Source organism: Molossus molossus, unplaced genomic scaffold (genome assembly GCF_014108415.1).
Source record: "Molossus molossus isolate mMolMol1 unplaced genomic scaffold, mMolMol1.p scaffold_m16_p_14, whole genome shotgun sequence".
Classification (NCBI taxonomy): Eukaryota; Metazoa; Chordata; class Mammalia; order Chiroptera; family Molossidae; genus Molossus; species Molossus molossus.
The window spans coordinates 49,446,393-49,460,433 of NW_023425349.1; the positions used below are offsets into that span (position 1 = coordinate 49,446,393).

General features: G+C 43.5%; 1 protein-coding gene across 1 annotated transcript in view; it reads left to right on the forward strand.

The window, feature by feature from the left end:
* The first annotated feature begins 2,782 nt into the window (after positions 1-2,782).
* Positions 2,783-14,041, forward strand: part of CEMIP2 (cell migration inducing hyaluronidase 2) — a 75,451-nt gene continuing 64,192 nt past the window's right edge. Inside the window, exon 1 of the mRNA XM_036260588.1 lies at positions 2,783-3,167. The gene's annotated coding sequence lies outside the window, so the exon portion shown is untranslated. The remainder of the gene's footprint in view (positions 3,168-14,041) is intronic.

The window sequence follows — 14,041 nt, forward strand, 5'->3', positions numbered from 1 at the left end:
CCAGCAACCTTTCAGTGCATGGGACAATATTTTGTGTTTTTAATGTTTGAGGAATTGACAGACTTGATTCCAATAGACTCTTGTTGTGTGACCTTAGGCAGGTTTCTTAAACTTGTTGAGTCCCAGTGTCCTTGTCTTTAAAATTGAAATAATAATTATTGAGAGAATTAAATAACATATCCCAGTTCTAAGCAAAGTGCCTGGCACTTAATAAAGATTCATAACATGGACGTTTTAATGTAAATCTGGCACTGCACAGGCCACAGGGTGTATTTGTTTCCTGTGGCTGCTGTAACATGTTACCACAAACTTGCTGGCTGAAAACAACAGGTATTCATTCTCATGCAGAGGTCCGAACTTAGTTTCACTAAGCTGAAATCAAGTTGTTGCCAGGGCCTTTCTCTTTCTAGGCTCTAGCGGAGAACCCTTCTTTGTCTCTCTTCCAAGTTCTGATGGCTGCATCACTCCAATCTCTGCCTCGTGATCACATTATCTTCTCATTTGTATGTGTCAAATCTCTCCGCCTTCTTTTATAAGGATACATGTGATTATATCTAGGGCCACCCTGCTAACCCAGGATAATCTCCCCAAATAAAGATCCTTAGTTAAATCCCATCTGCAAAGATGCTGTTTTTAGCCCTGGCCAGTTTCGCTCAGTGGTTAGAGCATCAGCTCATGGTCCAGAGAGACCTGGGTTCAGTTTCCGCTAAGGGCAAGTACCTCAGTTGCAGTTTGTCCCTGGCCCCGGTTGGGGTCGTGTGGGTGGCAACCACTTGATGTGTCTCTCTCATGTCGATGTTTCTCTTCCTCCCTTTTTCTCTCCTGCTCTGTCTGAAGATAAATGCAAAAATGTCCTCTGGTGAACATTAAAAAAACAAACAACCCCACACCCTGTTTTCATATAAGGGAATATTGCCAGGTTCTAAGATCTGATATCTTTGGGGGGCTACTTTTCAGCCTGCTGTGCAGGGTGACACAATTCCTGTCCTGTCTTTATAAGGCATGGTCCTAAACATTTCACCATTGAACCACTAAAATCGTCCTTTTTCCTTTGTAGTTTGTCATTCAAAACCATCTGCCTTATTATTATTATTTTAAACCCTCATCTGATATGTTTATTGATTTTAGGGAGAGGGAAAAGGAGAGAGAGAGAAACATTGAAGTGAGAGAGAAACATGGATTGGTTGCCTCCCACATGGGTCCAACCAGGATGGAATCGGCAACCTAGGTATGTGCCTTGACTGGGAAGCCAACCGGCAACCTTTTGGCGCAGGGGAAGCTCCATCCAACTGAGCCACACAGGCCAGGGTCCACCTGCCTCATTTTTTAATGAAATTTTCTCCCTCTTCCAGAAGGGACATGCCTCCCAAAGTTGGGAGTTACTTTAAGGTCTCAGCACTGAACAGTGTTGCTATTTTGCAGGCATCTTTCCAAGGCTTTAATTAATTCAAGGATGTTATCTAGCTGTTTCTCAAATTTAGTATTCTAGGCCCCTCTGATTCAGTAGGTGCGAGTTCTGGGAATCCAAATGTTCAAAATACCCAGCTAAATCAGCTAAGATTTAGAAATACGAATTCCTACGAAGTCCTGAACCAAAATGCTGGAAATAGGAAATTCCCCTTCCCGCCTGCTGGGTGTGTCATGGCTACATGACTGAGTTTTCATTAAAAGAAAGAAGAAAATAGGAAGAAAAAAAAAAAGCAATTCTGAAAACGGAACAATCCTATCTGTACAGTACTCACTAAAAGAGTTTCCTAACGGGAAAACCTCCAATTCCGAATTAAATAGAGGATGATGACAGCCCGGATTTGGCAATCCGGCTGCTGTCACTAGCTCTGAACCTCGTGGGTCTGACTGATCAAGCCTGGTCCTCGCCCTCAGCTGGAGCCAAAGCTTTTCCTTCGTGAGAGCAGCTCCAGCGAGGGTCGTGGTGGTGGTGGCTGGGCTACTCCAACCCCGGTGGGGGCCTTCATACAGAGGTACCCAGACACTGGGGTGCGCCGGGGAGTGGCTTTCGGCGCCACACCCGCAAGCGGCAGCCATTCCAGAGTGGCGGGGGCAGGGGGCGTGGGGAGATGTAGATATATTTATTCTGACTTTAGAGCGGAGTGTGGGGCGATTCAGAGCTGCCAGAAGGCTGTCCTGACCCGAAGGCTGGCTGGTTCTTCCGAAAGGGCCAAGAACCCAGAGTCCGTTGTTGGCCAGGTGGGGGCGGCCGTGGTGCGGTGGCGGGAGTTGTGGGATCCCCCTCGGGGATGATGGGGCGCAGAGTTAGGCTCAGACGGGAGCGATGAAGGTACGGTGTCCAGCTCAGCCGAGGGGTGATGGAACCGTGTCAGGCTCAGCCGACAGGTGATGAGGGCGCAGGGTCGGACTCAGCCAGGCCGGCTGCGCGAGGAGCGGCAGGGCGAGAGCTTGCGGCCGCAGCCCGGGCGCTGGTTGGGAACCCCGCTCCGGCGGCCGTGCGCTGGGCAGTAAGGTTCCTCCGAGCCGCAGCGACAGGCTCCGCGCGCCGGCACCCGCAGCTCGCTCGGAGCCGGTGTGGCGGGAGGAGCCCTGCGCAGCCACCGCCTCCTCCGGCCGCAGGCTCCGCCTCTCCCCCCACCTCCTCCGTCTTGCCTGCGCGCCCGCCCAATCTGCAACCTTCGGCCCCGGAGAGCCGGATCGCTTGTCTGGCCGGCGGAGGCTGAGCGCGACCCTAGCGAGCCGCGGCGCCCGCCGACCAGGGACAAGCGCGACTCCCGAGAACCCACTCTGCCGGGGGCCGCCGCCGCCTCCTCCCCATTGTCGCGGGGACGCTCCGGCCCGCGCAGTCCGGGCCGCGATTCTCCTCCTCTTCCTCCCCGAGGGGAAGGAGCAGGAAAGCCGAGCGGCTGCTCCGGGAGAGAGCGAGCCGAGGCCCCCAGCCCCCGAGGCGCGGGGCTGGAAGAGGAGGAGGCGGAGGGAAGTGCGCGTCACTCCGGAGGAGAGAGTTTCACCTCCAGGCTGCGGCTGCGGCTGCGAGTTGCCTAAAAGAGCAGCGGCGGCGGCGGAAGGCACAGGGGCTCCAGGGGCTCCCTGGCCATGGAGAGGAGATCCGGACCCGAGGTCGCCAAGAGCTCGGCTCCGTCTCTTTGGACCGCTGTATAGGCACCTGAATTAGCCGACGCTAAGCGGGGGAGGGAAAGGTAAGAAGAGATGGGGTCACCCGCCCCCCGCCCCGCCTCCCTTGCTGACCCCAGGGGGCCACTGTGAGAACACCAAGCGCGTTCCTCCCCGCCCCCCGCACCTTCTCTGCTCCCGGCGGCTTGGCATTTGGGCATTTCTGCTGAAATGGAAAACGTTCTCCCGCCCCCCACCGCAGCACCCTTCCCCCTACCCCCGTGCCGCCTTTCCCCTCTTTGGATTAGGAGTAACAAGACTACCCCGGAGTAGATCCTCACCATAAGAAAGGGTCTTTGGGAACCTTGGTCTGTGATTTCTTTTTCTCCCTCTCTTTTCATTACTTTTACGGGGAAGGAAACAATGGACCTTTGAAAGTCTGTGAACAGCCTCAAACTTTCTGGAGAGGGCTGGGCTGGGGGAATAAGCCCCACAGGAAGCCGACTACAGTGAAAGGTTGATGGAATGTGTGTTGCAGAGTCTCGGCTTCAGTGCGCGCGCGCGTTTGCCTTTGGGGTGATCTTTGTCTCTTAACTATTCCCCGCGGTTGGTGGGCCCCCGCCCCCACCTCGCTTTCTGTTAGTTAAAGTAAGGGGAAGCTTTAAAATCCTGTGCAGTTTAGCACTGGATCCCAATTCCAGGTTCCCAACGCAGAGTTGTGAGGTCTTGGCAAGGGAGAGGGAACCGTGAAGACCCCAAAATGAGCAGTTAATGCTGGTTGCTACATCCCTTGCAGTAAAACCTAGGGCCTGACATCCCTGGATGCCCTCTCCTGAGGGTTGGTGTCACCAGACCTCGCTGTAGAGCGGAAACCGCTCACTTAAATTCTCCCTGTAAGGTTAGGAAAACAGACTTTGCTATGTCTCCTTTCATCAGCAGTAGGGGTTAAGAATAGAATGCATAATTATTTGAAGAACTTTTATTCAGCATAGGAGCCACTCACTGGCCTGTGTTCACCCTCCTTGCTCCAATGTGACAATGCAAGTTGATGTTGCATAATTGCACGTGTTGAGCGCGTACAGATGTTGTCTTCCTGAGCTCCAACCAGAATAGAGTGAAAATAATTTAGACAAAGGGGAATAGGGAAAGTTTTCACCTAAGCTGAGGGAGGCCTGAATCCTCAGGGCATCCAGGCATACCTGTTGGAAATGGTAAGTGTTAAAAACAAACACATTTAAAATATTTAGCCTTGAGTTTCTTTGGTTGGCTGTAATGGAGCTATTACTGTTTGTTTGACCCTTCAAGGAAACTTGCTGTTTTCCAACTTGTTCTGGGCATCATACTCTGGTTGTGTGCCTTTGATTGGCTATTCAAAGGGCTCTTTTGAGTTTGCAATTCTGGGCAAAGCTGAAGAAAGTGCAGTAGGCACTTCCTCTGCTTAGTAAACATTGGGTAACACCTTTTGGTGCTTAACATTAGAATCACTCCCCTCAGCTCTCTGTGTATCTGCACTACAGGACGTGTGGGAGTGAAATTGGGAAGTCAGTCTTCTGGCTTTCAAGTCAGTCCCCCTGATATTTTTATCTGATGAGTGTGTGTTTACAGGCTTAGCAAATTGAGGTTAGAAGTGAATTCTTAGTCATCACCTGTTCTACTTGAACAGCTCTGAGCCAGCAAGCTGAAGACTGGTCACTCTGTGTGTGGACAGGGAAGTTGAAATCTTACGTGATTTCCTTTGTGACAAGTAATTTAATAAAGTCTCCCTTATTGATCTAGCCTGTAACCCACAGATTTTCAGAAGTCTCAGATTTCACAAGTGGAAACCAGAATGAGACAACACCTCATTCTTGTTCTAATAGACCAAATCCAGCCTGTTCTCAAACTGCTACCTTGGAAATAGAAGACAGAAGCAAGAGAGCAGAGTAGTTGTGGGCCACACTGCATTTGAAATGTTGCTATTTACTAGCTATTCACATCTGGGCAAATTTCTGAAATTGAGAATGATGATGTAGTGAACTACACTAAAGAGAATTTAAATGATCACTATCAAATTCACAGTTTAAGACTCACATGGGATGCTGTATGTAAATGTGTACCTTGTCATGTGCTGTAAAATACACGTATTGCATCCTCCACCATCCAGTTAACTAACAATTATTAATCACCTATTGTGTGTCAGGCTCTGTGGAAGCAAACTGCCAACCAGCTCTGTGCGTGTTGTTTAGGAGAGGGAGTTAGATGGAGGGGTCAAGCTAGGGAGGTCACAGGGAGTGACTATAATGTGTGGTGGCTTCTATCTATAAAGGAAGATAAGACAATCTCTGCTATTGAAGAAATGAACCTAGCCTGGAGGAAGGGAAAGGAACAATGAGAAGGCCCAAGTTTGTGTTTGGAGAATTACGCATAGAATACTTTAAGAACCCGAAGGAGGACCAGATATTTTTGGAGGGGAAGACAGAGCAATTTAGTGAAAAATAAAATTTCCTAAATCAGACCAAATAGTAGGGACTGAAAACTCATATCAAAGGTACCATTTTGAAATGTAAAGATCGGAGGACTTTAAATCAGAACTGAGTTTACTGCAAGGCTCTGATAATTGCTAACCTTTTGCTATTGGGCAAAGCCCCTAATTCATCATACTTTGCTTCTTCATATGTAAGATGAGTTTAAAATACTTTGTGGAATTCTTTGAGGATTTACTTAGATTTGATATGCTGTGTATATGATAAAGTACCATACAAGCTAGTGTCTTCTGGTATCAAAAGGTACTTTCAAAATATGTTCTTTTTAAAGCTATAAATAGATACAAATGATAATTTAATTTAGTCTAATGGATCTCAGTCACCGGCTCTATTTTTTTCTGAATAGTGCAAGTCTTCAGACTTCAGGTTAGCCATTGTCACATGGCATTCCTCACTTGTTCAGGCAACCCAGCCACTGAAAATCTTTTTATGGTTTTGGGGTTGTGAGCACTAATTAGAAGGATGGGCTGTCTCGTATAGCATGTACATCAATTGAGAGCGGCTTGTCTGGGTCTGTTTTATAATTCCTTCATCTTCACCCCCTCTCAAGTCAAGCTAGCCCTTCTGCTTTCCTCTGTCCTAACAAGATGAATATAGAAAAGGAAAGGAAAGCTATACATCTCGATTGTTGAGAACATAAAAACCACCCCTGCTAGATGGGTGCTAGACTTACTTATCAGGGTGATCGCCTCATCAGGTACATAAATATCTAATCACTATGCTGTACACCTGAAACCAATATAATATTGTATGTCAACTGTAACTGAAAAATAAATTTAAAAAAATCACCCTAGCTTAACTAGTTTTCTCCATTTGTAAAGAGATGTAATTTTCAACTACACTGTTCAAGACTGTTCTCTTAATAACAGCAGCTGCTGTCTCAGTGAAACTTGAATCTTTAAGCATTTACTATACTTGCTTTAATATACTTGCCTTAATTCTTGTTGTGAAGTAGACTGAAGCTCATGTGACATTTTAATAAATGGCCTTTGATAGAAATCCATACTCAGATATTTAAAACTGTTATGTTAAATGTTACTTTTTTGAGGGGAGGGCAGTAGGAATGTACATCAGTTTCAAGTAAGTGCTACACATGCTGAATCTTAGCATGTAGTTTTAAAGGTCCTTAAAAATAATACTAAAATGAGGAAGTTGAGACCCAGAGAGGCTAACTAATTAGGTAAGGTCATATAGTAAATTAATGGCTGCACAGGGACAAGAACTCCTTTGTCCCTATTTCTAGTCAGCATTCTTTTTCTTCCAATGTACTCTTAATTTGTTACTATTTGGTTTTGTTAGCAGTTTAGTTATTTTAATGTTTTAATGGTGAAATAATTTGCATTTGGGCTTGGAAACTTATTACACCCAATTTTAAGGCAGACACTATAACTTCTTTTTTGTTTGGGAGAATTTACAGATGATATGGTGGATATAATTGGGTGATGTTGTGTGTAATAAATTTCTGTCAAAAAAGAAACTAAATGTAAAAATAATGATAGCTTTACTTGCATTTATTTTCTATAAATAGTAAAGAAATTTCAAATGTTGTAGAAGTACACTTTTTTTTTTTAAAAGAAGCAAGTTCCTGGAAACATTATTCAGATTTGTGCTATGAATCATAGGGTAAAAGCATATAACAATCTGTTGGCATGTTCTTTTCTTTTCCCTGTACTTGCTTCGGGAAGCCTTTAATGTTGGTTGTCAGGAATGATGTTTAGCAAATATTTTATTGCATTCCTGCGACGTGCAAGGCAGTGTACTGGTTGCTGTGAGCAATATAAAGATGAATGGGGCATAGGGTCTTTATTACATTGTCCCCGGGAAAAAAAAGTGAAACAGACTCGGAAGCTGTCTGCCACTTAAAACACAGAACTGCTCTCTCCCAGCAAGTCAGTCCTTTGATCTAGTAGGTAAGTCTGCTTTGAAATTGTTAATACTACGAACATGGGGGTACATATATTCTTTCTGATTGGTGTTTCAGGCTTCTTAGGGTATATTCCTGGAAGTGGGAATCACTGGGTCAAATGGCAGTTCGGTTGGACATGGACAACAAAGCTGGGGACAGGGCGGGAAGGGGGGGAGAGGGGAATCAGTGGGGGAAAAAAGAGAAACCTCTGTAACAAAAATATATAAATTAATTATGAAATTGTTAATACTAGAATAACCTTTTAACTGGATTTGTAACAAGACATTTTTTCATAATAGGGTGACAGGGGATACACATCTCACATTTATTTTATCAGGGCTCCATTTAGTTTGGACAAGAAGTAAAAATCAGGCCACATTTGATTGGATTTTGTGTTATGAAACGTTTGCCTAGGAGAGCCGTGGTCATCTTAGCTTTAATATGTTTTTAAAAAGTGGCTTTAGCCCTGGCTGGTTTGGCTCAGCGGTTAGAGGGTCAGCCTGCGGTCCACAGAGACCCGGGTTCGGTTCCCGCTAAGGGCATGTACCTTGGCTGCAGTTTGTCCTCGGCCCTGGTTGGGTCGTGTGGGTGGTGGCCACTCGATGTGTCCCTTTTCATAGATGTTTCTCTCTCTTCCTCTCTCTCCTTCCCGCTCTATCTGAGTAAAAAATGGAAAAATGTCCTTGGGTGAGGATAAAAAAAAAAAAAGTGTCTTTAACGCTTCATAGAAATGTGTTGGGAACTTTGTTTCCTTCAAGGCTCACAATTTAAGACCATTTCTACTGAGCTGCTGAGAAAAGAATTGTCCTTGACTCTGCGTTTGATGTATCTTAAAACGTATGAATATCCACCACAAAGGAGATGTCCTGGTCATGTCTGATTACTGAGTTTCTCCAAAGAGTGAAATTGTTATTGATTTGGGGGCTCTTGCCTAATTATTGGATTGCACTTGGAGGCTGCAAGCTTTCTGTGGTCATAATTGGTCTCTACTAATAGTGACTCACTTTCCTGAAGAGTTGACTAGTTTCTTCACATGCAATGAGGTTAGAAACCAATCATTAACATTTTAGGGATTAGAAAGATTAAGTTTAGCACAAGGACAAATGCCTGATTTCTTTTTCTGGAGGAATGAGGAAAATGAGTCACTATTTGGTTTGCTTATTGTGATAAAAAAAAAAACAAAAAAAACCCACATTACATTGTTTTTTAATATCATCAGTGCCACCACTATTAAAAATAAATTTTATATGAGGATTTAAAAATATACGTCATTAATGCAAAAGATGTGGCTTTAATTGTTTAATAGGTGTTTCATGATAACCATTCCCCAGCCATCCTTGGCATAGTCACAGACAGACTCTGGTAAGGACTAGGCTGTGTTTGAAGGTATATCTGAAAAGCTCGAACAAGAGATGAACAGTCTTTTCAGCGTTGTTAATGACATCTTTTGATTAATGTAATTGCTGCTTTTCCAAGTGCCTACGCTGATTTAGACGCTGCCTGTTTTTACCATGTGACCAGCCTTCGCATTGCATGGTCAGCACATGTATAACTTTCTCCAGCTGCCTGGTTTCCATGTCATCTGAGAATGGCTTTAACCTTAAAGCATTTCTTCTGGTTCCCTGTTTGTGCATGTGGCTCATCTCGCAGCCCCTTTTCACCTGTTCTCCTGACTGGCTTCTCTCCCTGGTTAGCCATGCTGAGAATTGCTCATTCACTGGGGATCCTGCCTTTTTTCCCTCTGGCACCCTTGAATTTTGAGGAACATAGAGGAGGTATAATATGGTCCCTTTGGGTTTCACATGCCCAAGGAAGGCAGGAACTGTGACCGACTATTTTGTATTTTGTCTTGGAACTCATTTGCAGGTGACTCTGCCTGCCAGCCTTCCAGAGAATACGAGTCTTCATGAGGCTGTTGTTTCCTCCAGACTGGTCATTGCTGGGCCGTCTGTTGTCATTTTAGTGGCAGAGTTCAGTGGTAGATTTTAGTTCACACACACAAAGTAAGGAAGCTATTAGCAGTCGTCTGATTATATTCATTTGGGTAGGTAAATTTGCCAAGGCTCTTAAAACTTGAAACATGATTCCATTTGTAGGGATTTAATAAATGCAGGCTCTTCACTAGCCCAGTGTCTTTGCCCCAACATGCATGGTAATTACTTGCTCATCATATCCTGACCCCTGTCAACACTGGCCTTCGAGTTAGTTGAAGGGAGACATGTACATTTTTTTGCATCACTAGGGCCCCATCATCTAGCAAAGTCCCTGTCTCCTAAGAGATGCTCAAACCCGAATGTGTTCCTGGTTTGGCAAGACTTGACCCTTAGTGGTGAAGACTGTATTTAAAATGGGCTATGTGTTGAAGATATGAGAAACAGCGCACTTGAGTTCTGATCCTGGCCCTGCCATTAATAGAAACTTTGCTTTGATCCTCGATCGTGTAGCTCTGGATCACTTCAGTCTGCACATCTCCTTCTTCGTCTGGGATATTTCTTAGTTTGAAAGGCATGTCAAAACATACTCATTATAGGCTTCCTATTGTCCCTGCATTTTGATGTTTGTGTATCAGTAGATCATGAACCTTTGGTACGTCTGTGCCTAATTATCAAACACATCTTTGTTTTTTCCCCTCCTTACCTTTTAACATTCTACCAACATAACTGTCTTGGATCTTTCTTCTTGAGAAGTATTTTAAAGCTTTGTGCCTGGCGCTTGGCAGAGAATTCAGCCCACAGGCAGCTCTGCCCTTTGCTGTAACCTTAATTAAATCAGCCTCCCTCCGGTCAGACTTTGGTTTTGGTTCTTTCTTTCGAAGGCCAGCTGCAAGGCCGATGACATGCCTGGGCCTGCCATTGTGTGTGCCGCACAGCCGTCCACAGCCATCCGTCACTGTCAGCAGGTTGGGAGCCTTTCTGCTGTGCCCTCCCACCATGGGGCAAAGGCAAGGGGGGATGCTCGAAGGAGAACTAGGAGGGAGAAGAGAAAACAACGGCTTTTCAAAGGAAAGAATTAAGGGGAAAAAGGGAACCGAGGAATAATAATTGGAAAAAAGGAAACAAAGGAAAAGCAGAAGACGGGTAGGTAACACAACCCTCTTCTTTCTTCAGTTTTCCAAGTTGAAAAACAATCGTCCTCCAGCTTTATCCTTTAGTCCTTCCACCCAGAGGTCCACGGCCTGTTTAAAAATGTTTGTCCTTGATTGGGAATGCGCGTTAGATATTCTGAATGATCATCCTTTCTGTAGATTGTCACCATGTTGGTCGGTAGATCTGTATGTTTTTCCCTTCGGCTTCTCTTTGTTGCCCTTGATAATGTTCTCCTGCCTCTTTGCCTCATCCGCCATCGTGGCTTTGGGGTCAAGCATTGCTTTTCATGGACATGCTTAACAGATTTAAAAAAAAAAGACAGGATTAATGAGTTATTTGGTGGCAGAGAAATTAGACATCTGCCTCATGTACCTTGGATAAATGAGAGGAATAAATTAACATTTCTTAAAGCTCACTTATTTAACTTTAAAAACGAGCAAATGTTTACTTGATTTACTTTGGGCGTTAGATATTATACATAAAGACTCTTGTTTTGAGAGGTCCATATTTTAACAGGAGATTCCAAAATAATTTGCTAAGGATATATCTGCTTTCTGATTGTAGCTAATTTGCTGATCTGAATTCAGATCCTTAAATACAGATCCATAAGTATTTGTTCCATTGTTTTCAACATAAGCAAACTCTTAGTATTTTCAGTTGGTTTTTGTTTTCCAGGGATTTACTATTTCTTGACAATAGTTTTCTAGCAAAGTGTACACTATAGCTTAATTAAAAAGTGAATTTCTAAGCAGGAAAAAAATAGTATCTTCTAACTTCAGATAATACTTATTCTAACTCACATACTTATTCCAACTCAAATGCTTAGAGGACCCCCATTTTTTTTTTAGCAAATAAAGTCTTTTTTTTTTTTTATTGATTAATTTTTGTTACAGATGATTCTCCTTTTTTCCCCCACTGATTTCCCCCTCCCCCTTCCCTCCCTGCCCCTTCCCCAGATTGTTGTCCATGTCACTGTTCATGCATACATGCGTATAAGTTCTGTGGTTCATCCCTCCCCCACCTCCCCACTCCTTAGGGGATTGTCAGTCTGTACCCCGCTTCTGCGTCTCTGGGACTACCCCATTCCTCAAACTGTTATGTTCATTATATTCCACAAATCAGTGAGATCATATGAAATTTGTCTTTCTCTGTTTGGCTTGTTTCACTTAGGATGATACTTTCCAGGTCCCTAGCAAATAAAGTCTTTTTAGGAATCTATGTTTGAAATATTCCTTATAATTTCTCTGTATTATATTCTAATAGAGTTAGTACATATTGGGAGAATTGTTTCCTTTTGAGGGAGGAGATGATGTGAACAATACATGGTACCCACTAGAAGTCTTGGTGTTTGTATATAATAATAGCTTAGTTTGGGGGAATATCATTCATCATATATGTCTAAATTGACCAAGTGGAGAAAAGGTAGGGGAATGGAATGAAAGTTTCTGAGTCCTTTAGCTTTCACTTCACGGGGAGAGGTTTGTGATGAAAGGTTGATGAAAGGTTGGTGCATTCCCTTCTCCCACTCAGCGTTGCCCTGGGTGCTGTCCGCGTAGGAAAAGTGAGCCAGGATCGGTGTAAGTAAACTAACTGTGCAAAGTGTCTTCTTTCATGGGGGCGTGCCAGATGACTGCAGGTGGTAGTGACGCATCTTGACTTTAAGAGTTGAAAGAAAAAGACAAAAGGGCTAGGAGAAGGATGAAGTCTAGGTAATCGTGGAGAATGTGTCTCGTGCAACAGTGTGAAGGCGCTGTTCTGTCCAGACAGCGCAGGGTATTCGATTCTTGGGGACTGTGCTTACACAACACCAAACACATCTCTGAATCAAAGGGAACTTATTTTCCCCCCACTCCCTGTCTGTTTTCTCTAAAATAGCTATAGGCATTCTTTTGCAGTGGTTGTAGAAAAATGTCTTTTATACTGTATGTTTTGGGAATAGAATATGTAATAAAATATATTCCTCTAAACAATATGTAAAAGGATTCCCCCCAAAACTCTTTGTTTCAGAAGAATTTATGTATTTAAATTTTTAAAAATTGATTTGAGAGAGAGAGAGGAAGGGAGAGAGAGAGAAACATCGATGAGAGAGAACATTGATTGGCTTCTCCCGCGTGTCCCCCACTGGGGATCGGGCCCACAACCTGGGCATGTGCCCTCACCGGGAATTGAACCGGCAACCTCTTGGTGCATGGGTCAGTGCTAAACCACTGAGCTACACCGGTTGGGCTATACTATATATTTAAATACACAATCTTCATGAGAATATTGATGACACTTAAATATTTATTTGACAATTTGAGAAGTTAAAGGGCATAAAAGTTTACTTTTTAAGTTTATTCCTTACTGAAGTTTTGTATGATTGAGGCATTGAGCCCATTGTTTATCTATAACTGCAGACATAATTTGAATCTAAAAAAAACTAAATGAAACATCATACCTGCCCCTTCTAAAAAAAACCCCCAGACCTGAAAATCATCTTGATGTTATTATCTGTTGTTTTTCTCCTGAAATAGGAGATTGGAAGTTTAAACCATTCATTGGAAGTTCAAGGCCATGAGGAGCTGGTTAAAACTTTTATTAGGTCATAATTACTAATAATTATAAACATCTCTGATTTGTTTTCATAATAATTCATGAATACCTCTCTTTCCTGGCATGTTTTACTTTTTGCCATGATGAGCATATGAGTCAATGTTTTATAAAGATCTACTAAGATTTTAATAAAAGATTGGATAGTTGTACTGAAACTCTTATAAAAAAACCCTGTAACTTGTGGAACTGTAGGTTGGATACTGTTTTAAAATTATGTCCTTGATCAAAGAAGAAAAACACTTGATGAGATCATGCCAGCTTCTTGACTATTCTTGCAAGCCTGGATTTTTCATTAAAAAAATATGTTCTCCTAACAAGTGTAGGCAGGATTTAAAAGAGCTTACATGAGTCAAAATCATTGCCTTTTCATTAGGTGTTCAGTATGGTGGGGCCAATATACAGGGCACACAGGCAGTGGAACCCCTACTGGGTTGGTTTGGAGGGGCTGGGTGATTTGGGGGATGGAGCATATCATATGGCCTACAGGACAAGTGTCCTCAACCACTGTGTGTAAGTGCTAAGCATGAATGGAAGTGAATGTGCCTTCTGTATTAGGATCTCAGCAGTTAGAACATGAAAACTCATCTTTTAAAGAGCTCTTATTGGTTTTGAGTCACTGCTGCTATCTCTGTATTGAGAAGACTTTTCCTTTGATCACAGCATTTGTTGGCTGTCAGCATAATAATATAAAGTGGAATGGAACATTTCCTTTTTCCTGGGTGCCTACTGCATTTCATGGTGTTAAAACTATTACCAAATGTTGTGAAAGGTTAAGCTTGTCTAGGTAGCTTGTTGCTCTTCATCTCTAGAATTCCTATTTGCGGTTGTTAATAATACCCTTTACCCCTTAGACT